This window comes from Ornithorhynchus anatinus, chromosome X3, assembly GCF_004115215.2.
Source record: "Ornithorhynchus anatinus isolate Pmale09 chromosome X3, mOrnAna1.pri.v4, whole genome shotgun sequence".
In the NCBI taxonomy this organism is placed as follows: Eukaryota; Metazoa; Chordata; class Mammalia; order Monotremata; family Ornithorhynchidae; genus Ornithorhynchus; species Ornithorhynchus anatinus.
Genome location: NC_041751.1, coordinates 7,393,548 through 7,420,235, shown reverse-complemented (window position 1 = coordinate 7,420,235; position 26,688 = coordinate 7,393,548). Strand labels below are relative to the sequence as shown.

Sequence of the window (26,688 nt, the reverse complement as noted above, 5' to 3'; positions counted from 1 at the left end):
TGTCTGCTGTGTGACCTCGGGCAAGTCACTTCACTTTTCTGGGCCTCAATTACCTCACAGGGCTTGAGACTGTCCAATGCGATATGCTTGTACCCATTTCAGCGCTTAGTACAGTGCTTGGCACATAGTAAGCATTTAACAAATGCCATCTGTGTCTCTATGAAGTCATCATTCCCCTCTCAGCCCGTGTGCTATTTATTGAGCGCATATGTGGCCAGAGGACAGTACTAACCACTTGGAACAGTACAGTACATCCAAGGTGGCAGAGTAATTCCTTGCCCACTAGGAGCTTATCATTTAGTGGGAGGAGTCAGACATTAAAATAAATTCTGGATATGTATATAAGTGCCGTGGGGCTGAAGGTGGCGTGAATATCAAGTGTTTTAACCCCTTTCTCTTGGTCATGCCGCTCCATCAGTAACAGAAGCAGTGGTTTCCTTCCTTGACACCCTTCAGTAAAATCAGTCACGTCGCCCCATGTATGCTTCTCCAGTCCTCAAGGAAATAAAGAAGATGGGTTTCCTTGTAATGATTTTGTTCTGCAGCAAAAAACGAATGTACTACCCATGGTTTTCTGCCCTCAGTATCAATGTCCTATTGATATGCTGACAACTGAGTGGAATGATATTACTTTTTCATGGCCTATAGATGAGAGATCAAACATAAAGTTTTCAGATGGTAGTCGTCTAATACCTATTGCCTTTTAAGCTATGCTAAAATATTTTAGGTGCATATTCATAGACAATTTATGTATTTCACCAAATGATTCATAAGCCTTCACTTTTTTGTGTGATGTATGTGTTCCCTAGAATGAATAATGTCTGTAACATCACCTTACGTCCCCCATCAGGTGGGGGAAACTGATGGCTTCCATTTATTGCTGTCACCCTGGATAAAAATGGTTTAACTGTGGAGACAAGTGATTTTTCCCATCAGGATGTTTACTATGTGGGAAGTCTCTTCTCAGTGAGGTTTGAGTTTAGATGAAGAACTTGGGGAGTGGTTTTTTTAATACTTTTCTGTTTGATGAGGTAAAAACCAAGTGCTATAATTACCTGTTTGTAATGAGATATTGTACAAGGAAAATTAAATTTTCATCCCTGCAAGTTCCCTGTTAATTTTTTTCCCCAGCAAATTCTGCAGCTGGCTTCTAAGCCAATTTAAAGAGTTCGTGCTCTAAGTTAGGCTGTGATAGCTGCATCAGAAAAGTATTTTGCAGACAGTAAGCTGGAAGGGAGAGGATCGTTATGCTAAACTAGATCTCTTCCCCTCTTCACAGCCCTACTGGGAGCTCACCGCTCACCTCCTCCAGGAGGCCTTCCCTGACTGAGCCCCCCCTTTTCCTCTGCTCCTCCTCCTCTCCCCACAGCACTTGTGTAAATTAGTACATATTTATTCATCTATTTATGTTATTAATGATGTGCACATATCTATAATTCTATTTATTTCGATGCTATCGATGGCTGTCTACTTGTTTTGTTTTGTTGTCTGTCTCCCCCTTCTAGACCATGAGCCCGTTGTTGGGTAGGGATTGTCTCTGTTGCCAAATTGTACTCTCCAACTGCTTAGTACAGTGCTCTGCACACAGTAAGCGCTCAATAAATATGATTGAATGAATGAATATGGGACAGGGTTGCATATTTTAGATGAGAGCAGCTTTGAAAGCCACAGCCAAAAAGGAGCAAGTCACTCTGACTCTACTGGGTGAGTAAGCAAGTGACAGAAGAGTGTAAGAGGGTAAGAAAATTGTTCCCACTTTTGTTGTCTCCAGGGCACCAGGGTCTAGGACTCTCTGCAGCAGACTACTCAAGGATGTGTCAGAAGAAATTGGACTTGATGCACTGGACACCTCCAAGTCAATCAGAGGTATTTTTTGAGTGCCATCTGAGTGCCAAATATTGTAATAATTGCTTAGTAGAGTACAGAAAACCAGCGTTGCCTAGTGGATAGATCAAGAGTCTGGGAGTCAGGAGGACTTGGGTTCTAATCCTGGCTCTGCCACTAGTCTGCTGTGTGACTTTGGGCAAGTTACTTCACTTCTCTGTGCCTCAGTTCTCTCATGAGTAAAATGGGGTTGATGATTGTGAGCCTTATGTGGGGTAAGAACTGCGTCCAATCCGATTACCTTATACCTACCGCAGTGTTTAGTATAGTGCCTGGCATAAAGTAAGCATTTAACAAATACTACGATTATTATTATAATTATTTTTATTATTACTCTTACAACAGCATCAAGACACATATTCCCTACCCTCCATTAGCTTGATTGCTTCTGCATCTCTCTCTCCCACCCACTAGATTGTAAACTCTCTAAGGGCAGGGATTGATTCTTCTAATTCTACTGTAGTCTCCCAAGGGTTTAGGACTGCTAATGAACCCAGTAAATGCTCAACGATAACAACTGATTGAATCAGTGGATTAATACGCAAACCTTCACACCTTCTGCAGTTCTTCTGATTGGGGGGTGGGGAGAAGTGTGGGGGCGAGGCTCATGCTATAGGAAATGGCTAACAAGAAGCCCCCCTCCAGTCGGTTTGACCAGTCAGCTGGGAAGTGAATGAAATGTCAGGGAAGCAGAAATGGGACATGAATCTGACTAATTTTAACCTGACTAATCAGTGACTGCTGGACAGAAACTATGGAAGCTTATCAACAGCTTCAAAGCTTCAAATATACTGCGAGATCATTTTCTAACCACCAAAGGCTTCCTTTCGTTTTACTTTCAAATGGAGAAGTCCGTGTCAGACGTTACGTTGTTCAGAAACTGCAGTTAATGACATTAAAGAAAACAAATTAAAAATAAAGATAAAACAGGAGGGGTTTTTTTAACCCCAAAGTGATGCAAAAGATTTCTAGAAAGGCCCAAATGATTTCCTAATTGTTCAAACAGGGAGCCCACTCTGTATTTAAACACATATTAGAAAGGTTTTCCAACACAAATCCCTTGGAACTTAAGCTGACAATTTCCTGTTACCTTTGGCTGAAAGGTGATCATCTCTCTGAATCCCCAAAATGGAAGAATGTCTGAATTCTTTACCTTTTTCCCGGGGAATTGGTAGAGCCACAGAAATGCAGAGCAGTCTCATTATCATCCCAATTACTGGTATTTTACTATCCCTGTGGAAACTATCCTTTTCAATTCTTCCGTCCACAAATGTTTTTTTCAAAAGTATCACCAGATTCAAATTGATCATGCATACCTTCTGGCCAAAAGTACATTTCTAAAACTGAAAAAAAGTTTATATGCTGTCAGTCCCATTGCGGTCCTTTCTCACGTTCAGTTTACAAGCTTTCCACTAGACTTGAATGTCCTGTTGACACCTCAAATTCATCATCTCCAAAACTGAACTCCTTATCGTCCCACCCAAACCTTGTCTTCCCCATGTCTTTTCCATCACTGTACATAACACTACTGTTCTTCCTATCTCACAAGTCCGGAACCTTGGCGTTATCCTTGACTCATCTCTCTCATTCCACCCACCTATTCAATCTGTCACCATATCCTGTCTGTTCTACCTTCACAACATTGCTAAAAATCTGCCCTTTCCTCTCCATCCAAAATGCTGCCATGCTGATCTTATTAGATCACCCAATAGAGTCACAGTGACTTGCTCATTTTTGGCCTTGGCTTTCAGAGCTGCTCCCACCTAAAATATGCAACCCTGTCCCATAACATAATGATCCTCTCCTTTCCCTACTTATTCTATCCCGCTTCGACTACTGCATCTGCCATCCTCGCTGACTTCTAGGCCTCCAGTTTCTCCCCACTCTATTTTTAAGTAATCAATCAGTAAGCATTCAATAAATACCATCAAATGATTGACTACTTAAAAATAGGATGTATGTGCTCATCAATCAATAAGTCAATCAATGATATTTATTGAGTGCTTACTGTTTGCAGAACACTGTACTAAACTCATGAGTACAATCTCTGCCCTCCAGCAGTTGACAGTCTTGTGGGAGAGACAGACAAGAAAATATATAACAGATAGAGGAAATGAGAGGGTATAAAGGATATGCACATAAGTGCTGTGGGGTTGGGGTGGGATGAATATACTAATTATTATATTTGTTAAGCACTTGCTATGTGCCAATGCACTGTACTTACCGTTGAGGTAAATGTTAATCAGGTTGGACGCAATCCCTATCCCACATGGTGCTCACAGACTAAGTAGGAGAGAGACTGGGGATTGGATCCCATTTTACAGATGGAAACTGAGGCACAGAGAAGTGAAGTGACTTGCCCAGGTCACATAGCAGGAGGGCCAGAGCTAGGAATAGAACCGTGGTCGTCTGATTCCTAGACTCAAGGGGAGTGGTTAAGAGGTACACACAAAAATGGTGGCTCTTAGGACTTCTCTCAAATTTAATCCTAAAGTGAAATTAATGCCTTTTGATAAGAAGTTTAGTTCTCTTAATGGAAAGCTAAAAACACTATTTAAAAACAAACACACACCAAAACAGGCCTGGATTAAATAATGACATCTGGCCATACCTTGTTTTCAAATCACTAATTACTTTCTTAATTGTATAAAACATGTCGTCTCCATTCATAAGAAAGCATGCGATGCAATTATAAAGCCAGCTAAACCATGGTAATCTTGTAAAACAGGGACTCATATAACTTGACTGCGCTTCTAAATCTCTAAATAGGGAGAATAGCATGGTGTATTGAAACGAGCAAGCAATCAAACAATCAATCATTTTTTAGTGAGTGCTTACTGTGTGCAGAACACTGTGATAAGTGCTTGGGAGCATACAATATAGCAGAGTTGGAAGACCTATTTCCTGCCCACGAGGAGCTTGTGGTTTAAAGGAGGAGAGGGACATTATAATCAGTTATGGGTATGTTCATAATTGATTCGGAGCTGCTTTTTGCCCCTTGTGTGTCGTTGGGCAAATCAGATTCTCTGCGCCTCATTTCCTCTCTTGTAAAATGGGGAGAAAATACCTGTTCTCAGCACCCTTTTCCAGTGAGCCCTAAGTGGGACAGGGACTGTGGCCAATAGTAATTGGGATATTTGTTAAATGCTTATTACATGCCCGGCACTTCTAAGTGCTGGGGGAGAATACAAGCAAATTGGGCTGGACACAGTCCCTGCCCCACACCAGGCTCATAGTCTTAATCCCCATTTTACAGATAGGCAACTGAGCCCCAGAAAAGTGAAGTGATTGGCCCAAGGTCACACAGCAGACAAGCGGCAGTAGCGATAATAATAATAAAAAATGTGGTCACCCTCTTTAACGTTTGCTCTGTTTTTGTGAAGGTTATGCAATGCTCAGCTCCTCCCTGAGAGCAGTTAAACCACGGGGCTCGAGTTTAATTGAACACCTGGAAGTTTCAGCTTCACACACAGGTGAAGTGGGGGAGAATGAGGGAACAAGAAGGAATTAGCATACGGGAGCTGGGGCTTGCCCTTCCAGGCCATTTAGTCTAGCCTTTGTGCCGAGAAAAAGAGTTGAACAGACTTGACTGGTGTGTGTTTCCAACTCCTCACGCCTGCACTGCTTAGGAAAGTGGAAGAAGAAGTTTGAGGGAGGGACCTATGGAAAAAGAAAGGTGTCACCAACACACCTGCTGAGCATTACCCTCCTGATGGCTTGTAGAGGGTTTGCTCGGGAGAGGCAGAGAGAGCAGTTATTGGCGGGGCTGCTTAGGGAAGACAAGGAATGTACAGTTCCCACTTCGGATTGTGCATTCGGGGGGGCCTTCTCTTTTGAGCCTCGCGAAGTGGGGAATCCTAGCTGAGCGGAGCGGTGATACATAAGGAGCAAAAGCCTCCAAATCCGGTGAGTAATGCGGTTGGGCGTGTAAGCGCGTGTGTGTAATATCAGTTGTATTTACTGTTATGTTCAGAAGCGCCATGGCGTCGTGGATAGAACACAGGGCTGGGAGTCAGGAGGTCATGGCTTCTAATCCTGCTCTGCCCTTGTCTGCTGTGTGGCTTTAGGCAAGTCATTTCACTTCCTGTGCCTCTGTTACTTCATTTGTAAAATGAGCATTAAGACTATGCACTGTCTTATTGCAGGGCAGGGACTGTGTCCCACCCGATTGGCTCGTATCACCAGTGGTTAGTACAGGGCCTGGCACACAGTAAGTGCTTAACAAATACCATAATTATTATTGTACTAAACACTGGGGCGAATACAATAGAGATAGCAAACTGGGGTGAATTTGTGAATTCAGGGGAGGCAAAGGGAAAGAACACGGGCCTGTGGGTCAGGAAACCTGGATTCTAAACCAGACTCTGCCAAATGTCTATGTGAGTGTGGGAAAGTCGTTTAACTTCTCCGTGTCTCAGTTTCCTCTTCTGTAAAAGGGGGGTGCTATGCCTTGTCCTCCTTCCATTTAGACTATGGAGGACAGAGATTCTGCCTGACTTGATTATCTAATCTGCCCCAGGCAATGCTTTTCCTTGGCTTGTGTCTCAGTGGGGGTGCAGATTGGGTTTCCCCTCCCCCATCACAACCCTCCACTCTTCCATCTCTCTCTTCCTTCTCTGACCCTCTTTGTCCCTCTTTACTGCACCATCTCTGCACTTGAATCCTTATTCCCTAAAGCACTTAGGTGCTCGCCCCACAGCACTAATATACATACCCTTATACACAATGCTCACCCTTCCTGTAACTCGTTTTAATATCCCTGCTCCTCCTCAGATTTTTAATCCCCTCGAGGGTAGGAATTGTGTCCACCTATTCTATGGTACAGTGCTTGCCACAGTGCTCTTCACACTGTAAGTACTCCGATACCACTGATTGAAAGAGGAGAAGCCATCAGTAGTATTAAGTGGTTATTCTGGCCAAAGCACTTAACTGAGCTCTTGGGAGAGTAGAATAAAGTTGGTTTTCAGAGACTTAAGTCTCTGAAGGGGAGAGCTGAGGTGACGGACCTATGATAAATGATCACAGGTTGGGGGAAACAACTAGCCTGAACTGGTTTGATCCATTCTGAACTCAACCAGTTAGTTCCATTCTGAGCCATCTTGAAGGAAATTGAACACAAGTTCATGCAGGCTAATGTCCACCTACCGACTTCAAATTCATCTTTTTGAATGGTTTCAACCCTGCCCTAACTGGGTAGCATATTCAGTAGTCACTTTGCCTTGCCGGTGCTGTTCGGAGGTGACATTCTGTAATTCTAATAACGTGGAAGAGGCCTGCCGAAGTAGACCTATTCCCGTGGACATCATTTGCCTCTTGAGAGATCTCTGTCTGACCTGAGGAATGCTTTCTTGCATGCCAGGGAATGCAAGAACAAGGGGAGTCTTTCTAAGAAGGACAGGTCATTGGCCTCCGGGGACCTAGTCCGGAGGGGGTCAGGGGTGTGGATAGATACTGAGTCTGGATACAGCTGGACCACCTGGAGACTTTCTCCACCAACAGGCTGTTGGGACTCTTTAGGAACGAATGTGGGGGGAGACGGGGGATGGATGAGGAGAAGGGTCAGGCCAAATGTTACCTCAGTCCCAGGCTGATGAGGCTGAAAGCCCCAGGTGAATAACCCCCCTCACTCCAGACTTGGCTCAAGTTTCCGGGACTATTTTTAGCTTCGAGTTGTCAGCTGCAGATTTTGTGGACAGCCAAGATGAGCCCTGAGGGCCAGCAATTTTGATGCAAGCTTGACCCCTGGCTGGTAACTAAGACCCCCAGCTTTGGGGTCTTCAGGAGAGATGAAGGCCTGGCTGGGGGTTGTGAATTGAACAAACGGAGAGTTAAGGACCGTAAAATTGTTTTAATGATTTGATTGTCATAAAATTGCTCCTACCCCAATGTTGCCCTCCCAATTGTAATTATCATTCATTTTATTTAAACAATTGGAAATGGGCTTCCTGCTCTTATCCAGCCCTCCCACTGACTCAAATAGTTTGTTTTACCAGGAGAGTGATTACTATTGTTAGATTTGTTTTTCTCAGGTTGGTTTTTTTTTAACTGGTTGGTGTGTCTCTTAAGGGAACAGAAAACAAATGTTTCTGGGGGTGCAGTTTGCAAATTACTTTGTTGTTTGGTAATCTTGCGGACTTTTAGTTATGACAAGGAAGAGCTTTCAAAATAAAATGTTAAATCCATAGACCACATTTCAACCACATATTCTGAGAATCATTACTTAAGTCAGTTTGATTCTTAATATTGTAAATCCTGGTTCTAATCTCCCCTAAAGCATACCAGAACCATTTTCTAGTCTATTGAAATGGTTTTTAGTTGTATTTTATTCATTATTTTTTTAACCGGGATAAAACACTGTGGTGTACTATTTAAAAGGTTCTGCACACTGTAAGTTATGTTACACTACGATCATTTATTCTCTTGAATAATTTTACGGTAGAAAAAAGACATGTATTTTTTTCCCTCCGGGAGTTCATAAAGAGGCAGATTTCGACACTTTCCTCCAAGAAAATGTTCAAGAAGTCACATCCAAATGGATGTAACTAACCTGGACTTCTATTTTCATTAGTGAACAGTCTGAACTCAATTCATTAGGCCAAATACTAAAGCCCTTATGTATGCAAAGCCCCCACCAAGAGCAGATTAATTGATGACAAGAAGCAGGTTTATGTTTCTGAGTTATTTCAGTAGGTAAAGCTATTTGACTTTAATTTCAAAGACATTTAGGAATGAATCACCAATTGTAGCAAATTGGGTTTGTATCAAATGTGAAATTTCTGCCCATTTATCTTTTAGACTTGAATTAAAATAGATACCGATGATGCAAGTCAGCAACACACCATACTGAACCGCCTCACTGCTGTTGGAGTCAAAATTTAGTTCCTCATGCTTAAAGGAGCTGTTAAAATGGTCATCAAAATTGCAGTTCTTCGATAGCAAATTCAAAGTAGAAAGTTAAAATGTTTTATAGAATAAAAGTATGGAATTCAGGGGGCAATGTGGCCTAGGGGGAAGAACCTGGTCCTGGGAGTCAGAGGACCCGGGTTCTTATCACAGCTCTGCTACCTGCCTGGTGTGTGACCTTGGTCAAGTCACTAAACTTCTCTGTGCCTCAGTTTTCTCGTGTGTAAAATGGGGATTCAGTACCTGTCTCTTCTTCCCCCTTTAGATTGTACCCAAAGTGGGATGAGGACTGTTTCTGACATTATCTTGCCTCTATCCCACCACTTAGCCCAGTGCCTGGCACATGGGTGGTTGTTATTTTTGTTACAAGTCGGATGTTCTCTGCTTCTATCATCACCCCTAACTCTAACTTACTTTTGCAATGACTTTCTTTGACCTTTTCTCCAACAACTTAAATCAAACAACTGTCATCTACTCCAACAGCCTAGGAGTCATGGGGAGAGGGGAGGCTGGTCCATGACTTAGGCAGAGCTGGAGGCTGACTCTTCATTCCTCTCTCAGCCACAGGCGATCCCTACCCAACCCTGGTTCAAAAATGAAGCTTAGCTGCAAGGAAGACTGAAACTAGATGACCCCTTTTTAAATTTTTTATGGTATTTAAGAGTTTACTACGTGCTAGGTGCTGCGCTAAGCACTGTGGTAGAGATAAGATAATCAGGTTGGACACAGTCCCTGTCCCCCGTTGGGCTCACGGTCTTAATCCCCATTTTACAGATGAGGTAAAAGAGGCATAGAGAAATGAAGTGACTTACCCGAGGTCAAACAGCAGATAGGTGGTAGAGCCAGGATTAGAACCTCTCTAGACTTTAAGCTGGTTGTGGACAGGGACCATGTCTACCAACTCTGTTAGACTGTACTCTTCTAAGCGCTTAGTACAGTGTTCTGCAGAGAGTAATCGCTCACTAAATATGATTGAATGAAGCAGGGAAGGATTGCATAGGCTGCAGTCACTTTTGTCACAACTGGCTGAACGCGTCATTGTGCTCTTCGGAACCTTGTCCTGTTCCAAGAGAAGGCTTCCAGTTCCCGAAACCCTAGTATGAGATTAATGCTGCCTGTTCTGTGCAAGAGAATTCCTGTACTTTCTAAAAGGAGCAGGCGAGATTTCTCTTTGTAGATTAAGTCTAGATAGGTTCTCGGCGAAACATTTGACTAGAGGCATTCAGCAGGCAGGCACCTGCTTTGAATCCGAAGGCAGCTCGATACTGTTCCATAGTAAGAACACAAGAAATCCGTTACTGTGTCAGACCAGTGATCTATCCAGCCCAGTATTCTGTCTCCAACAAAGGCAATCGTGGTTGAAGAGACTAAGCGATGAATATCCACTGTGACAACGATCCTAATGTTTTTGGCTGTACCATTGACATTCTGACTCCTCCTCTCTCTAGCCCTAATTTTCCCCACTAGTATCTTAAGTGCCTGACTCATAAATCTATCCCAAACCATCTTCAATGTACTCTCATTTTCTGCCCACTCAGTGTCCTTTAGTAGTGAATTCCATCCACTTAACCCCTGTTATGTGAAGAAATATTTCCTGCCGTTTATTTTGAGAAGCAGCATGGCACAGTGGCGAGAGCACAGGCCTGGGAGTCAGAAGGTCATGGGTTCTAGTTCCAGCTCCACCACTTGTCTGCTGTGTGACCCTGAGCAAGATACTTCTCTGTGTCTGTTACCTCATCGGCAAAATGGGGATGAGACTGTGAACCTCACGTGGGCCAGGGTCTGTGACCAACTCGATTTTGCTTATATCCATGCCAGTGCTCAGTACCCCTATATGGGACAGGGACTGTGCCCAGCCTGATTTGCTTATCTACCCCAGCGCTTGCAACAGTGCTTGACATATGGTAAGCGCTACACAAATGCCTTCAATATGCAGTGCCTGGCACATAGTAAGCACTTAGCACATACCGTTATTATTATTATTGAACTTGTCACCTTCAAACTTCAGTGGGTGTCCCTTCATCTCAGAACTGTGAGATTTGATACCCTTAAATTCCAGGTTCTCTCTGTTCACATCCTACATGGTTCCCTTCACTCCTATCCCTGTGGAGCCCATCCCCTTTCCTCTGACCCTATTAGTGTCCACATGAAGAAGGAGATGCTCCTGCACAGATTTAAAAAACTTTGGGTGGCCCGCTCCGAAGTGACAAAATCTGTGGAATACTCTGTCTTGCTTACTTTGAGTTGGCCCCAGATCTCCTATTAATAATAATAATGTTAACTGTTGATTACTTACTATATGTCAAAAAGTATTCTAAGTGCTGGGGTAGATACAAGCTAATCAGGTTGGACAAAGTCCCTGTCCCACGTGGGGTTCACAGTCTTAATACCCATTTGACAGATGAGGTAACTGAGGCTCAGTGAAGTGACTTGTCCAAGGTCACAGCAGACAAGAGGCAGAGCCGGGATGAGAACGCACGTCCTTCTGACTCCCGAGCCCGAGCTCTACCCACTAGGCCAGGCCGCTCTCCCCATGTTGAGTGGTAGTGTCGGCTTTCTGCCCCTCTATTTACTCCGTTAGAAGACAGTAGCAGTGAGAAACAGTGTCCTGCGGGAGGCCACCGAGCTGTCTGACCCCCACGGACTTCATCAAGCGATGGACCCCACGCCGGTCCGAGAGCACAACCTTCATTCTTCAATTTTCTAACATCGTTAGAGAGCCATTGAGCACTATATTGCATTAACGTGCTTTCCTTAAGTTATCGCTGTACAGCGGGGAACCGCGGGGGCGGGGAAATAGCTTTTCCGTCTGGGCGCTTTCTAAACCCAATTCAGAGGGGGCAACGATAAGCTTGCTTGCAGTGATCGTGGCACCCTTAGCTAGGCAAACAGCGGTCCGTGCCAGGATCAGCTAACTCGTGAAAACATACCGATCATTTCTGAGCCTTTGATGGAAAGGCTCCGTACCATCTGGCACACGAAAGTTGCTCGGAAGCAGCCGAGTGCTACGATCCTGCCTCTCTCTGGCTCTGATTCTCTCTAGGTTGCGCTGCCGGTGCTCTGCAACCGACCTGGCCCGGCAGCCTGAGCGGGGTGCCTGCGTTTATAAATCACCCCGCGTTGTTTCACGCTCCCGCTGACAAAAATAGATTCGGTCTAGTTAATAAGATGGACCGACCGATGATTTATCGCGGGCCTTCCGAGCGCTTGCTGTGGAGTTGGCCAACACCTGACTCGGGGGGGCGAATTGGTGCACTTGTTGATGGAGTAGTTTTTGACCATGACTTTTTGACTGACCTATCTCATTTACAAGGTGACCCTAAGCACAGACCCTTTTAATTAGCCTGAAACATCCAGCCTGCTTTGTATAGATGACTGTCAGCCTTTTTGCCTTCCGCTGCCCTTAGTTGCCATGGAAACCCTTTCATAACAGTGGATTTGCATTGCAGCAGGGGGATCTCACCGAGGCAGGAAACTCAGCACTCAGGCTTGGTGCCAGATTCTGAACGTGCACGGTCAGTCCACCAGGTTTAAAATCTGAACTGTCGATGAGTTTTATTATTCACGGTCAGCATCAAACAATGCTAAAATGAGGCGGGGAGGGTGAAGAAGAAGCTTTCTTATTGTACCTCCAGGTATCTTTCAGAGGGAAAACCTACCTTGCCATCTGTATAAGAGTATTTTAAGAAATGCTTGGCATTTCTCAGTGACTCTTTCATGGTCGTTGGCTGAGTTCTAATAGTTTCACTCTAGGTTCCCACTATCACTTTTCCTCCGGTTCTCGCTGATACTCGGGATGGGTGTCAGCAGGGTGCGAATAAGGACCTGCACTTGATTGTGCTTCTCTAAACTACTGAGGTAAATTTTCAGCTCTGGGACAAACCCCTCTTCCCCCACCCCCGATCTGCTGGGGGTGGATGTGTCATGGTGTTGGGGCCTGAAGTTCTCAAAGGCCAGAGTCCAAGAGACTGCAGCTCAGGTAGCCAAGCAGTGTGGCTTAATGGATAGAGCATGGGCCTGGGAGTCGGAAGGACTCTAATGCCGGCTTTGCCACAGGTCTGATGTGTGACCTTGGGCATGTCACTTAACTTCTCTGGGCCTCATAAAATGAGGATAAAACTGTGAGCCCCATATGGGACAGGGACTGTGTCCAACCAGATTCTACCCCAGCACTTAGAACAGTGATTGGCACGTAGTAAGCGCTTAACAAGTGCCATAATTATTATTATTACTATCACCCCACATATGAGGGGTGTGTGGTCACTTCCAGTGAAGCGAAAATGAGGGCCGAGGCGTAATTAAAAAAAACTTGAACTGCGGCACTGTGAGCTGCTCGACGGGAAGGAGTTGTTTTCCCTTAGATCGTGAGCACCATGAGGGACGGGGACTGTGTCCAATCTGATTATTCCTGTATCTAACTTAACATTTAGCACAGCGCTGGCACACAGTAAGGGCTTAATACCACAATTACTGTTACTGATAAAATGCAAAATGAGGTTTATAGTCACTTAGTCCAAAGCCGACATTGAGAATGACATTGAGACTACTGTCGATTGCACTGACGAGTCTAAACCTAGATGTCTAAGTAGGTGACTCGACTTAGTTTGTCAAGGATTTAGTCCTTGGGACAGGTGCTGATGGGTCTGAACAAAGCAGCCAACGTTTTTCCTCTCTCTAACGTTGTTAGATAAAGACTTTACATTATGGCTCATTGGTCTTGGAGAGTCCTGAGAACGACCTCTAACTCCAGAGCTTCCCTGTTTCTAAAGGATGACTATACAGAGCCAGAGGCAGTTCCCACCTTACCTGAGGTGACCTTGGGCATGTCACGTACCACCTCCTGGCCCTTGACTTTCTGTCTCCCAAGGACAGTCAAATGCTCCCAGCTGTGTAAAACTGGAAAACCGAGGGACAGGCTGGGGATGGAACTTCTTGGGTGGTTTAGTTTCCCCCTGGACTGGTGCCCGCCGCCAGGGCTGAGAACCACCTGATCCTACTTGGGTCCCTACCTCCCCCCCCCCCCCCCCCCCCACCTTTCCTTTCCCTACCCCCTGAGGATTCCACAGCAAGAGGACTGTCTTCGAGGTTTGAGATAACATGTCTAAAAAATCCGGAGTATCAACCAACTTTCCTAGTAGTCCTCTGTCCGTAACATTAAGGTGGCTGACACCCTTTCCTGGGATTTTTCAGACCGAAGCCCAGACTGTAGCCCAATTTCCTCCCAAGTGCGCTCCAGGCTGCTCTTTGGTTTTGTGTTGGCTGAATACCGAGGGAGACAGTTTCCTTACGCCTGCTTACCTTTTGAGGGAGTAAACCGTTGCAAATGATGTTTTGAATTCAGGTCCACTTTTCCTTTACTCTCCAATCATGATTTGGATAATGATGAGCGATACACCGTAGCAATTTACCATTTACTTTCGACAAATTGGAAACGTTTTACAGGGGCTGCCACCCATGACAGAAATCATAATTTGTGTTTAGTGCCAGGAAAAATTATTCAATACTTCATTGTACCCTGGGCCCAGCGCATAACCTAAGAATCCTATTGCACTATAGATTCTCATTATGATAGATTGGCCAATCTGGTTAAAAAATGTGGCCTATCAAACACAGCACGTGACTCAGAGTCCTGTTCTCATTAAAAGCTTAGCTCCTGAAATCAGCCCCCCTCAAGGGGACACTGGAATTTAAATTGCCCGTCATTTTTTTTTTGGCGACTGAAAGTTTATAAAGCAACCTTTCCCAAAACAAACCTGTCGAAACACATTCTTGACCAACTTATATACCGACGCCTGTTTCTACTGTGGGTTTGGCTCTTACCACCTTCTCCCGGTTCTTACAGTACTTTTTGATCACGTTGCTACTAAATATTTCACCTGTTGTGGTCTGCCAAATATTTATTACTTGTTCTACAGACCTTTCAGACCAGTAGACATCTGTTCTGGGCTTCATACCAATGAAACCAATAGGGATCCCATCCATCTTACAGAGGTGGTTGTAATTGAGTGTCTCATCTTAAATCTGGAGTCATGGAATCTTCTGTTTTTGCCAGCCATAAAAAAGGAGATTCATCTGAGTGTAAAAGCCGGTTCTCTTTCTGCATCTATTGTACTTGGGCCTGTAACACTTAAGCACTTCGACTCCCCCCGCCCATCTTCTAATCCTGGCTCTGTCACCTGCCTGTTGTGTGACCTGGGCAAACCACTTCACTCTTCTGGGCCTCAGTTACCTCATCTGTAAAATGGGGATTGAGTGTGAGCCCCAAGTAGGACAGGGACTGTGTCCAACCTGATTAACTTGTATCAACCCCAGCACTTAGTGCTTGGCACGTATTAAGCACTTAACAAGTACCATTATCGTTGTTATTAATATACCTCACAGTTTTAAATCTTATCCTATTTGGCCAATGACCTGGACTTCAGTTAGCTGTCAAAAAGGAGGGAGGCTAAGAAGTCCTAGAGCCACCTTCCTGAGGGAACTCTTAGCTTCCGGGTTGCAGAGTAAATTAATTCTTCCTCCAATTCACCCCTCTCTCAGGGGAGCGATATGTCTTTTATCCAACAATTAAGTAGAACAGCCTTTTAAACCATGACCTTTGCACCCAAGACCTAATCGTTTGCCCTGAGTGAATTATGAGAAGATACTAAGTCTAAATGAAAAAGATTGACCATCCCACCTGGCTCTTTTTGTAGAGCTACAGTTATGGACAGAAAACCCAACCTAGCTAATCACCCTCATCCCAGACTGTTTGTTTGGTTGAGGATGGTAAATGGTTTCCTAACCAATCCAGTGATCAGTATATTTATTGAGCACTTTATTGAGCACCTATACCGGGTGCCGGGCACTGTACTAAGCACTAGGGAGAGTATAATATGAGTTGGTAGACACGATCTCTGCCCACAACCATTTTACAGTCTTAATCTTATGTTGTTTTTTTTTGTTTGAAAAAAACCCAAATTCCACCACAGCAGATAAAAACAAGGCCAAAGACAGTTAATGAAAGATAGGTAATCAGTCATATTTACTGAGCACTTATGATGTGCAGAGTACTGTACTAAACATTTAGAGTACAATACAAGAGAGTAGCAGACATGTTCCCTGCCCATAATGAGGTAAGCAGTGTGATCTCCTAGGAAGAACATGATGCTAGGATTAGGAAAGCTAGGTTCTAGACCCAGATCCGCCATTGATCTATTTTTTTTTTAAATTGTCTTTAAGTGATTACTATGCCAGGCACAATACTAAGCACTGGGGGACGCACAAGCTAATCAGGTTGGACACAAATCATGGTCCCATGTGGAGCTCATCGTCATAATCCCCATTTTACAGATGAGGTTACCGAGGCACAGGGAAGTTGTGACTTGCCTCAGATGTCACAGTAGAAGAGTGGTGGAGCCAGGATTAGAACACAGATTAGACCTGCTATTAGACTCAAATGCCACAATTATTATTATTATTATTATTATTATTACAAATGTGTGTTTACTATGTGCCAAGCACTGTACAGAGTGCTGGTGTGCATACAAGAAAATCAGATTAGGCACTGTCCCTCTTCTACAGTTGGGCTCATACTGTAGATTTGCTGTGAACTGCTGAGTGACCTTGGGCAAGTCACTGAAATGATCTGTGCCTCGGTGGGGATAAAATACCTTCTCTCTTTCACCTTTCAGTCCGAGTCCCGTGCAAACAGCAGTGACTCCCTAGCTGAGCCCACGTTGGTATATAAGTGCTTTATAAATGCCATAATGAATACTATAATGCCTTCATGATCACACTAAAAGTTGCCCAGATGACATGTATTAATCCAAATGTAAAGTGCTTTGCTCATTCTGATGAGCAAGGACATCTGATTTATTCATCTTTAAAATAGCAATGTAGAAATAAGCAATTATTTGATTGTTCCTGTGACTATAGATGGTTTCTACAGCTAATTATTGCCTTGTCAGTAGTGCATTATCTCCCGTGTTTTAACTTGTGTTTCTAATATCAGCCTGCCTAAGTCCATTCTCTTTCTTCTTCCAATAGATTCCACTTTTGAAATAAGTAAGTGGAGGTGACTGGTTACCCAAGGCCTGTTCTTCCAAACCAGGCAGTTTCCAATCTCATAATTGCCTTTTTCTGCATGGATTTTGCAATCTAAGATTTGGTCAAGATACTGTACTAAAAAAAAAATAATTCACAGTCCTCAGGAAGGAGAGATTATAGCTTTCAGATCTCATTATAAAAGCCTTGCCTCTCTGGAATGAGCAAAAGGGAAAACAAAAACAGTACTTTGGAATTTTCCTCAGAACAGCTACCGTGATAGAGCACGATGTTTTATTTGTATTTTCTTTCTGACAATCCATTTCTCAAGGAATTGTTCCAAAGGCAATAAACTCTTTTCAGATATACATGAGCACTGGTCCCTCATTTTTTTTTTAACAATTTCAGATGAAAGAAAAATTTCACGTAAGACCTCAAGATTTCTCACAGAAATGGGAAAATGTCAGTTTGTAACGCCTTTTCTGAAATCTTCCCCTCTGCCATATCTTGGATATCCAGTGGGCAGGCTCTTACAGGATCTCAAATCTGGAACTTTAGTTGTATGGGCCAGGAAAGCTGGCATCGGGAGCAGAGACGGCAGGAGCTTTCATCGTCTACTAGCCTGTAAGGTCCTTGAGAGCAGCGATAGTGCCTACCCACTGTATTATACTCTCCCAAGCGCTTAGTACAGTGCTCTGCATGCTGTAAGTGCTCAGTAAGTACCATTCATTAATTAACCATGAAAGATCTGACCACAATTTTTTTTTAAAAAAAGCATCATTCTTCTTTTAGACTTTGGTTTTTATATTGCTCTTCCCTTGATCTCTCTTTGGAACACCGAGCTCCCATCCATTCCAAGGGACTCTCACCAGTCCAACTCTGGAGAGAATAGGGTAGATTCAGGTCCGAATGAGAAACTGAACTGGTTTATCAGATCATTTGCCACATTTCAAGAAAATTACTGGGTCTTTCCTTTGAGGTCGGGCATTTTGGAAAGAAAGAGACAGGATTGCCCTGCTGGTGGTTTTGGTCTTGGAATCTTTTTTTTTTTTTATCATTCATTCACTTTTGCCCTGATTCAGTGGCTAGAGCATGGACCTGGGAGTCAGTAGGCCCTGGGTTCCAATCCCGGCTCCACTACTTGTCTGCTGTATGATCTTGGGCAAGTCACTTCACTTCTCTGTGCCTCAGTTACCTCATCTGTAAAATGGGGATCAAGACGCTGAACTCGTGTGGGACAGGGAATGTGTCCAACTTGAGTAGCTGGTATCTATCCCAGTGCTTAGAACAGTGATTGACAGATACCACTATTATTATCAAGTGGCAAAAGTGTTACAGGCCCCACCCCGAGCCATTACTCAGCCATGCCTTTTGGGAACCCTGTGGCTGGCGTCAGGCTTTGCCCGAGCACAGCTCCAAGAAAGGTCTCACTAGGGGGTGGTTCTCCCTAAAATGGAAACCTGTGGAGGGACCTCAGCTGCCTCCTGGATTGAACTTGCCCTATTTCAAATCGTCACCCTAAGTTCTTGGAGGACAGTGATCATGTCTACCCTCTCTACTGGTTAGTGCTCTCCCATGCTCTTAGGACAGTGCTCTGCAAACAGGAAGTGCTCAGTAAATACCACTGATTGATTTGAAATTTCTATGGTGGGAGCAGAGAGGATGAGGGAGGGCCCAGGCTGTGGCAGTTGGAGCGGCAGGTCTCTGACTTGAATCCAACCCAACAAGCACTTAGTACAGGGCTCTGCACTTAGTAAGTGCTCAATAAGCACTTGATTTGTCTCAAATGGAGACTACAGGAGAGCTAAGAGGCAAGGGGGTGACTGTCCTCTCTGCTTTTAAAAATAATAATAATTATGGCATTTAAGTGCTTACTATGTGTCAGGCACTGTTCTAAGCACTGGGGTAGATACAAGGTAATCGGGTTGTCCCACGGGGGGCTCACAGTCATAATCTCCATTTTACAGATGAGGTTACTGAGGCACAGAGTGGTTTGCCCAAGGTCACACAGCAGACAAGTGGCGGAGCCGGGATTAAAACGCGCATCCTCTGACTCCCAAGCTGGGCTCTTTCCGCTAAACTGAGAGGCAGCGTGGCTCGGTGGAAAGAGCCCGAACTTGGGAGCCAGAGGTCATAGGTTCGAATCCAGGCTCTGCCACTTGTCAGCTGTATGACTGTGGGCAAGTCACTTCACTTCTCTGTGCCTCAGTTACCTCATCTGTAAAATGGGGATTAAGACTGTGAGCCTCACGTGGGACAACCCGATTACCCTGAATCTACCCCAGCGCTTAGAACAGTGCTCTGCACATAGTAAGTGCTTAACAAATACCAACATTATTATTATTATTAAACTACGCTGCTTCGGCTGACGATATGCTGCCAAACCCTTGGGCGCTGCTATCCTTTCCCAGCACTTATTATGATGCTCTGCAATAGTCAATCGATGCTTTTTTTTTTTATCACTTATCAGTAGAGCACTGTATTAAGCTCTTGGGAGAGTACCATATAACACAGTTGATGGACACGTTCCTTGCATACAACAAGCTTGTGCAAAGTCTAGAGAAGAGTTTACAGTCTACTATAACTCTTCCTACGGATGCAAGAGTCAAGCTCAACAGAAGTAACTACCTTCTGAGTGCCCACCTCCTGTTTAATATTTTGGGTGCCCTTAAACAAATTCACTGTAAAATGACAGCAAGATATTGTCCTGTTTCCAAGTGTCAACTGTACTGTTGCCAGTTTTAGGAACAAGAGGGCATCTATTCATTGTAGAGAGTTGTACATTTTTTATCGAGGTGCTATTAATGACAGGTACCAATCTAGAATTTCCCTAATTTTGTATCTCCATGGTTGAGCTCCAAGGAGAATTTTCTATTTACTATTGGAGGAGCATCTGCACTCTTTAATGCTTCAGAAAATCATATTTTTCAATTTAGGCATTCTTATTGGCAATCACCGGATTTCTTTGTTACCAGTAAGAGTCCTGTATTTTTTTGTTAAAGGGTTTTAAAAACTTTCTGATTGTCTAGCCTGACAGGGCCAAATATTGTGGTGAGCAGGAAGATTATAGCAAGAGAGTGAATAAATGAACAGAATATATTCAAAATTTGCTGTTCATGGCTTATAAGTAGAAATGTTCAGCAGGTAATCTTATTTTGTAGGTCACAGATTTTCACGTAGGAAACCCCTGAAGATACACTCTAAGCCATTATTGTAAATGAAAAACTGAGTCTGAAAAGTCATGTAGAATATGGGACTCTTACTCATTTGATTGCTTTTGTGGAAAAAAAACAAAAAAACCCACAACTTGTTCTGGAATTTGTAGTGAAAAATATATCTTGATAAAGTCCCAGTGTAACTTGTAACTCTGAGGTCTGGACCTAAGATCTTGCCAGATTAATTTATAATGTCCTCACCTTTACTTTAGCAATTCTGTTGCACCTTAAGCCCTTGGGTATCCACACTTCTCTCCTTTCCCGTCCACTCTTTCTCCACTCCCTCTACTAGTACTTTTATATAAGTAACTTTACACTCTGTTACTTCTACCTATTTATTTTAATATGTCCCCCCAAACTAGACTGAGGACAAGGATCATATAATCTACTAATTCTGTTGTCCTCTCCCATGTGTTTAGCTCAGTGCTCAACCCACAATAGGTGCTCAATTTCTGTTCACAAGCCTCTACCCTATAAGAAAATCACATAGTCTTTTAGAGGCTGTGTTTCCTTATCTGTGAGAGAGAGAGAGAGAGAGAGAGAGAATCCCCTTGAGAAGTGTTAAGAAAGAACTTAGTGATTCAAAAGCCTCTGGAGATGTAAAGGGGTAAATAAAAAAAAAAAAATGAGGATCGGGAAAAGAGCATGGTGGTAAGATTTGACAAAGTAAATAATACCATTCTCCAGTGATCTTTGCCTCACGTGTCCAGTTCAGGGATAGAATCATCCTAGGTGTCTTTTGTTTTTGTGTTTTTGGTATCGTCATTGAACTTATCTAACTAGGTCATTGAGACTCACCATTTGCCTTTTTACTAACCCATCTGCTTGCAGCTGGGCTCCAGGCCGAGCTCGCCGCTCTGTGCCTACACTTCATCGCCTCTTAGTATTTGCTGATTTGTGGGGTTTAGACTGCAAGCTCGTTGGGGCAGGGAACGTATATACCAACTCTGTTGCACTGTAGTCTTCCAGATGTTTAGTACAGCGTTCTGCATACAGTAAGCATTTAATAAATACCGTTGTTGATGAGAATCCACCGCCAATAGTCAGTCATTCTGTTTCCCTGCCCAAGCTAGACTTTGGCTGGGTAAAATCAGAGGCTGAGTTGGATAGGGACCTAAGAGTCTTTAATGGCTACGTGGTGGCTCGGGGAAGCCAATCGATCTGTCGGGTTAATCCAGCATTGTGGGGTAGTCAATTCAAGTAAAAAGGGAGTGTTTCCCGGCATATTTTGTGGACTTGGATCTCTGCAATGACTGGTCTTAAGCGTATATGATCTGATGGATAAGTATAAAGTCTCCCGATGTATTTCACCAGCCTCAATATGCCAGCCAGACACAGGCAAGAAGCTTGTTAGCGCCAAGGGGACATTCCGATTTGCATGTCACATGGTTCTACCTCAATCAGTTGTATTTATTGAGCACTTACTATGTGCACGGCACTGTACTAAGCATTTGGGAGTATACCATACAACAAAATTAGCAGATGTGTTCCTTGCCCATAACGAGCATCTCCTCTTTTTAAATGGAATCATCGTTTTGATATTATTACCTGAAGGACAATGGTATTAACTGCTAAAAAAAAAACCTAAAAAACCTGTGTTTTTTTTTCTAATTACATTAAACATTTCTCCATGATTCTGCCTTTTTTTTCCCCCCCATTTTTGACCGTGAAGGGTCAGGGATTTTGAAACCTGGCCTGGCTGTTTGCCTGGGCCCATTGCTGACTGGGATTAGCATAGGTTTCTATAAAGTGCTTGGGGGAAAAAAAAACACCTCATGCAATGATTAAGTCAAGAAAGTTGGTGGAGTGTTTTAACTATTGTACCCAATCAACCAGGAGCTTGCTTTCTCTGGATGTGCTCAGTTTTAATACCTGAGATACCATGCCTGGGATATGATATTGGATTAACAGCCCCTTGTCTTATAGCTGTATGAAACACACCCAACAGCCAACTTTACCCACACCCGGAGCATAGACCCCCGAAGACACCGTGACTTGTGATTTTAATGTACGCCTCCAAATTCTGAAAAGGGCATGTCTATATTTAGCGGCTCCCCGGGACCCATGCATCCTTTTTATGCCGAGTAATCAAAGAGCTCCATTCAGTTCGGAAAGGGGCGTAGAGCACAGAGCATCACTAAGCCTCCGTGAGTCACGACACTATTTGATGTCAAATCGCCCCCCCCCCCCCCCCGGCAGCCACAGCGGGAGCTACGGGGAACCGAGCCCTGAAAGTCAAGTAGGGCCCCAGCGGTGGAACAGAGATGACTGGGATTAGTTTAGAAGCCGAGGCAGGAGGGCGAGGGAGATGAAATGGAACATGGGACCCCAACCACCACCGCTGTGGGAGAGAGGGTGGGGCGGGAATGGAGGTTCCCGTCGGAGAAGCTGCTCATTCTTCAAGGAGAACCGGGTCCTTTGAGGATCGACGTCAAACTCGGGATCAGAACGAGCACTGGATGAGGATGGCTTTAAACACAGTCCAAACAAGCACTAGCCTAGGGCAGCAGATCTGGAGGGGCGGCCCACTCCGTCGGGCGCTTGGAGCGATACCAAGTGTTGCAGCCCGAGGTGGCCAGATTCAATCTGACACTGCTTGACTGGGGTCGTTTGAGTTTAGATGAAGTCCAGATCTGCCCAGAAACCGTATTATTACGCCTAGGTTAAATCGCGAGGATGACAGAGTAAGAAGTCGGCCGCCCCTTTGGATCTGCTGCTCATGTTTGAGCAGAATGGCTTTAAGTGACCTTCTTATCAACAATTACTCTCCCCTCACTCCGCTTCAAAGCACATCTCCTCCCAGAGGCCTTCCTTGCCTAAACACCCCTTTCCTCTTCTCCCACTCCCTTCTGCATAGTCCTGACTCGCTCCCACTGTTCATCACCCTCCCGCCCCCCTTCCAGCCCCACAGCACTTATGTACCTATCCGTAATTTATATTAATGTGTGTCTCCCCCCCATCTAGACTGTAAGATCGTTGTGGGCGGGGAATGTCTGTTTATCGTATTGTGCTCTTCCAAATGTTTAATACAGTGCTGTGCACACAGTAAGGGCTCAATAAATGCAATTAAATGAATGAGAGAGTGGGATAAGCATGGAAGCTGAGGACAAGAAAGGAAATGAGAAGAGGAAAAAGGGTAAGCAAGGATTGAACTGGAAAAGTGCAGTCAGCAGATGTAGCCTCCAGCCTCTTCCTCCAACTTAAGCATGTGGAGCATGAACAGCACAGCTTTATTCGGTCTCTATAATTAAGTCTTGCGACGAGGGAAATGCCACTCTCCTCATTAAAATCCGAAATTGGGGAAGATAAAATAAAAATGATTGGTTCAGGTCTAAGGGAAAAAAAAAGCTGCGGGAATGATTACAGGCTGCGTTCCCCAGCAGATGCTCAACTTTTTTTTTTTCAGAAGCCATTTATTTACTGAGAAAAGCTCTGCACAGATGATCTGGCAAGGCTGGGAGGTTGCCTTTATTTTCCAGCTGGATTGATAGTGGTCAAAGAACCTGCCTAGAGTCTCTCAGCATGTTAGATGGGATTCATCCCTTGGTTTGGGCTCCAGGCATCCAATGCAGGTCTCTCTCCCTCCATTTCTGCTCTGAGAAGCCAAGCGGGAGCTCCTTCACTCCCTTTTGGTTTAGTCACGGCATCTGTCTGAGGATGAGGAGTGCAGGAAAGTTGAAATTGCTCCATGGGTATGTGTACATGAGGCTAAAGGAACCATCTTATTTGCAAATAAAATACTTGCTTCTTTTTGCATCTGGGCTCCCAAGGCTCTTAATTTGTTTTGGAGCACACAATTCAAACTGAAACAAAATGCTGCTTTTTTTTCCCCCCCAGTTAGGAAAACAGGTGCATATGGGCACCCCTTCATCTGAAACTCTGCTGCCTGGTTAAGGATTATAAAACCAGGTAAACTTCAGGCTAGAAGAGACCTTTAGAGGCTACCTAGACCAATTCTTGACTTAAAGCAATTACCCCACCTGCATAATAATTCATTCATAATTGTAGTATTTAAGAGCTTATTATGTACCAAGTAATCAGATCAGACACAGTCCCCGTTCCACAGACTAAGTAGAGAGAACAGATATGTAATCTCCATTTTACAGATGATGAAACTGAAGGAGAGGAGATATATGACTTGCCTTTGGTCACACACAGCAGGCAAGAGGTGGAGCTGGAATTTAATGTTGGTGTTGGTTCTGGAAGCCTAAATCCCACCCTTTTCAATTTAAGCTTGCTCCATAATAAACATACTAATAATAACAATTTATAAAATAGAATTGTGGTAGTCTATTTTTTTCTAGGGTATTAAGCACTTACTATGGACCAAGGACTGTACTAAGCACAGTGATAAGCCAACTGGACACAGTCTCTCTCTCTCCTATGGGGCTCATAGTCTAAAAGTGGGGAGGACAGGTGCTCACCACCCCTTTAATCTTCTCTAAGTCTGTTCAGGAAGAGTACAAAAGAAGTATGACGCACACTTCCTGCCCCCAAGGAGCTTTCGATCTCATGGGGGAGACGACCTAAAAGCCTCTACAAATAGCTGGAGTAGGAGGAAAAGCAATGATAGAGCGGGAGCCGTTATTTAGTTCCTTCTCCCCATTCTCTTCTCCTGGCAACATAGAGTTCCCTTAGCCTTTTCTAACTAGGCTATTTCCCAAATCTTCAATCATTTTTTTGTTCCCTCCCCTGGATCTGCTCCAACTTCTCGGAAGCACACTTTTGCCCTATGTAATGTAAATTGTAAAGTGTTTTTCACAGCAGGCTTTATTTGTGAGTAAAGTGCAAAATTGGCTGCTGCATTGATAGTGCCCTAAAGTAGATTCAAATTTGCTCTCGCCTTCCAAGAAGGGTAAATACAAAAATAGTTGAACCATAATTCAATACAAAAAGAAAAAACACACTCCGAAAGAACCTCGGAAACTTTGTGATAGAAACAGAAGCCTGAAACAATGAAACAAATAATAAATGCTCTGGGGGTTGTTGTCCGAAAGTTGGCAGTGGTGGAGCCGTTAGAACTGAGCTCAGGTGAAGAGGCTGAGGCAAGACCAGGATTTTAATGAGACATAAAAAATGCCAGATTTGCCTATCCATAAAAGCATATTCTAAAGTAAGTGCACCTCCAGGTGTAGGTGGACCAATGGTAAAGAATTTAGAGATTGACGCAATCTATCGGGCTACTGCTTGCATTTTGGGGAAAACCATCACTACAGATTGAAAAGAGATATATCTAAATGAGATCAAAGATACTGAGAGCTTACAGTGTGAGGAACATTGTATTAAGCACTTGGGGGAGTATAATAAAGCAGAGTGGATAGATGTGTTGTCTCCTTAAAGCAAAAAATAAAAGTAGATCATCCTCTCTAGGCAAGTTATCACTTTAATATTTGGGGCGGAAGCAACATCTCAGCCAGTCTGGGCTGAACCAAGTGATGTTGGCTGTCTTGAGAAACCACACACTGAACCACATAAACCAAGAAATACTTCCTGGGGAGTGGAAATAGAGCCTGGGACCTCACCTTTAGTACGGAGTTGATAAATTACAATCTCAGCGCTGGAGCTTACTTCTCTAAAGCTTATCTGAGATTTAATTTTATCATAAACCACCCAAGGATAGTTTAACTTTCCATCGTCTGTAAGCACCCCTTTCATTTTCCAGTGTTTTTCACTAGCATCAGGAATCTATCATTTCTAAGTTTCTCAAACCATCTCCAGCGTCAGTGTGGACCTTTTCCACTTATGTTATCTTCTATAATTTACGTCATGTGACCAAGCCTTGCACAAAATGAAATTATAAAAGGGAAATCCAACTCCTTTCACCCGTTCTCCTCAGAAGAGGGACGTTCTCAGTTTCGCTGCCAAGAGTCACCCTACCAGAGGCAAGCCAGTCCCCCTACAGATGATCATTATTTCCTCAGGAGCTGTGTCTACTCCAGTGAAGAAAGTACGGGACTGAAGAGACTTGGTAGTATTTCCATCTCCTCCCATGACATCCTCTGTGGTCTTGAGCAAGTCAATTAAACTCTGGGCCTCGGTAACTTTACCAAACACTAAGAGATAGAAATCGGTCGAATGGGGAAGCAGTAATTGCCAGTGATAGGCATTTTGTAGGGTTAATGAGATCATCTCTTCTCCTTGGAAGAAAGGTGCTTTTTAAGTACTGAATACTTGTCCTGTCATGCTACAGACAGCTTAAAAAAAGTCCAGAAGGCACTTCTTTTCTGAAATAGTTTTACACTCTTCGCTTCTTTCCTTATCTTTTTAATTATGTGAAACGTTTGCCTGGGCAGCAGGTTTAATTTTTTCCTCCTAGCATTCATATTCTGATACTTATGCCTCACCTGACAAGGGTCTTCTGCTTTTGTTGTCTTGTACTGAAAAAGCAAATGAATCTCTCTGCAGTCACTGGGGAAAGAGAATGATTGGTTAGTGTAAGTTTATTTGGTTTCTTCCAAACTACATATTAATGGGATAGGTACAAAATAAGTCAGATACAGTCTTTGTGCCCTTGGGGCTTACAGTCTGCATAGCAGGGAGAACAAATCATGTTTCCCCATTTTTCAGAAGAAAAAACAGGCACAGAGATATTGACATGCCCAAAGTCACAGAGCAAGCAAGTGTCAGGGAGTAGAACACAGGTCCACTGACGCTCAGGCTCGTG

At 43.8% G+C, this 26,688-nt stretch overlaps 2 long non-coding RNA genes across 2 annotated transcripts in view; both read left to right on the top strand.

Annotated features, from left to right (window-relative positions):
• The first annotated feature begins 5,490 nt into the window (after positions 1-5,490).
• Positions 5,491-26,688, top strand: part of LOC114807686 — a 162,143-nt gene continuing 140,945 nt past the window's right edge. Inside the window, exon 1 of the long non-coding RNA XR_003755761.2 lies at positions 5,491-5,790. This is a non-coding gene — a long non-coding RNA (uncharacterized LOC114807686). The remainder of the gene's footprint in view (positions 5,791-26,688) is intronic.
• Positions 12,222-17,177, top strand: LOC120638133. The gene is made up of 2 exons (XR_005659640.1): positions 12,222-12,302; positions 16,813-17,177. It is a non-coding gene; the product is annotated as an uncharacterized LOC120638133 (long non-coding RNA).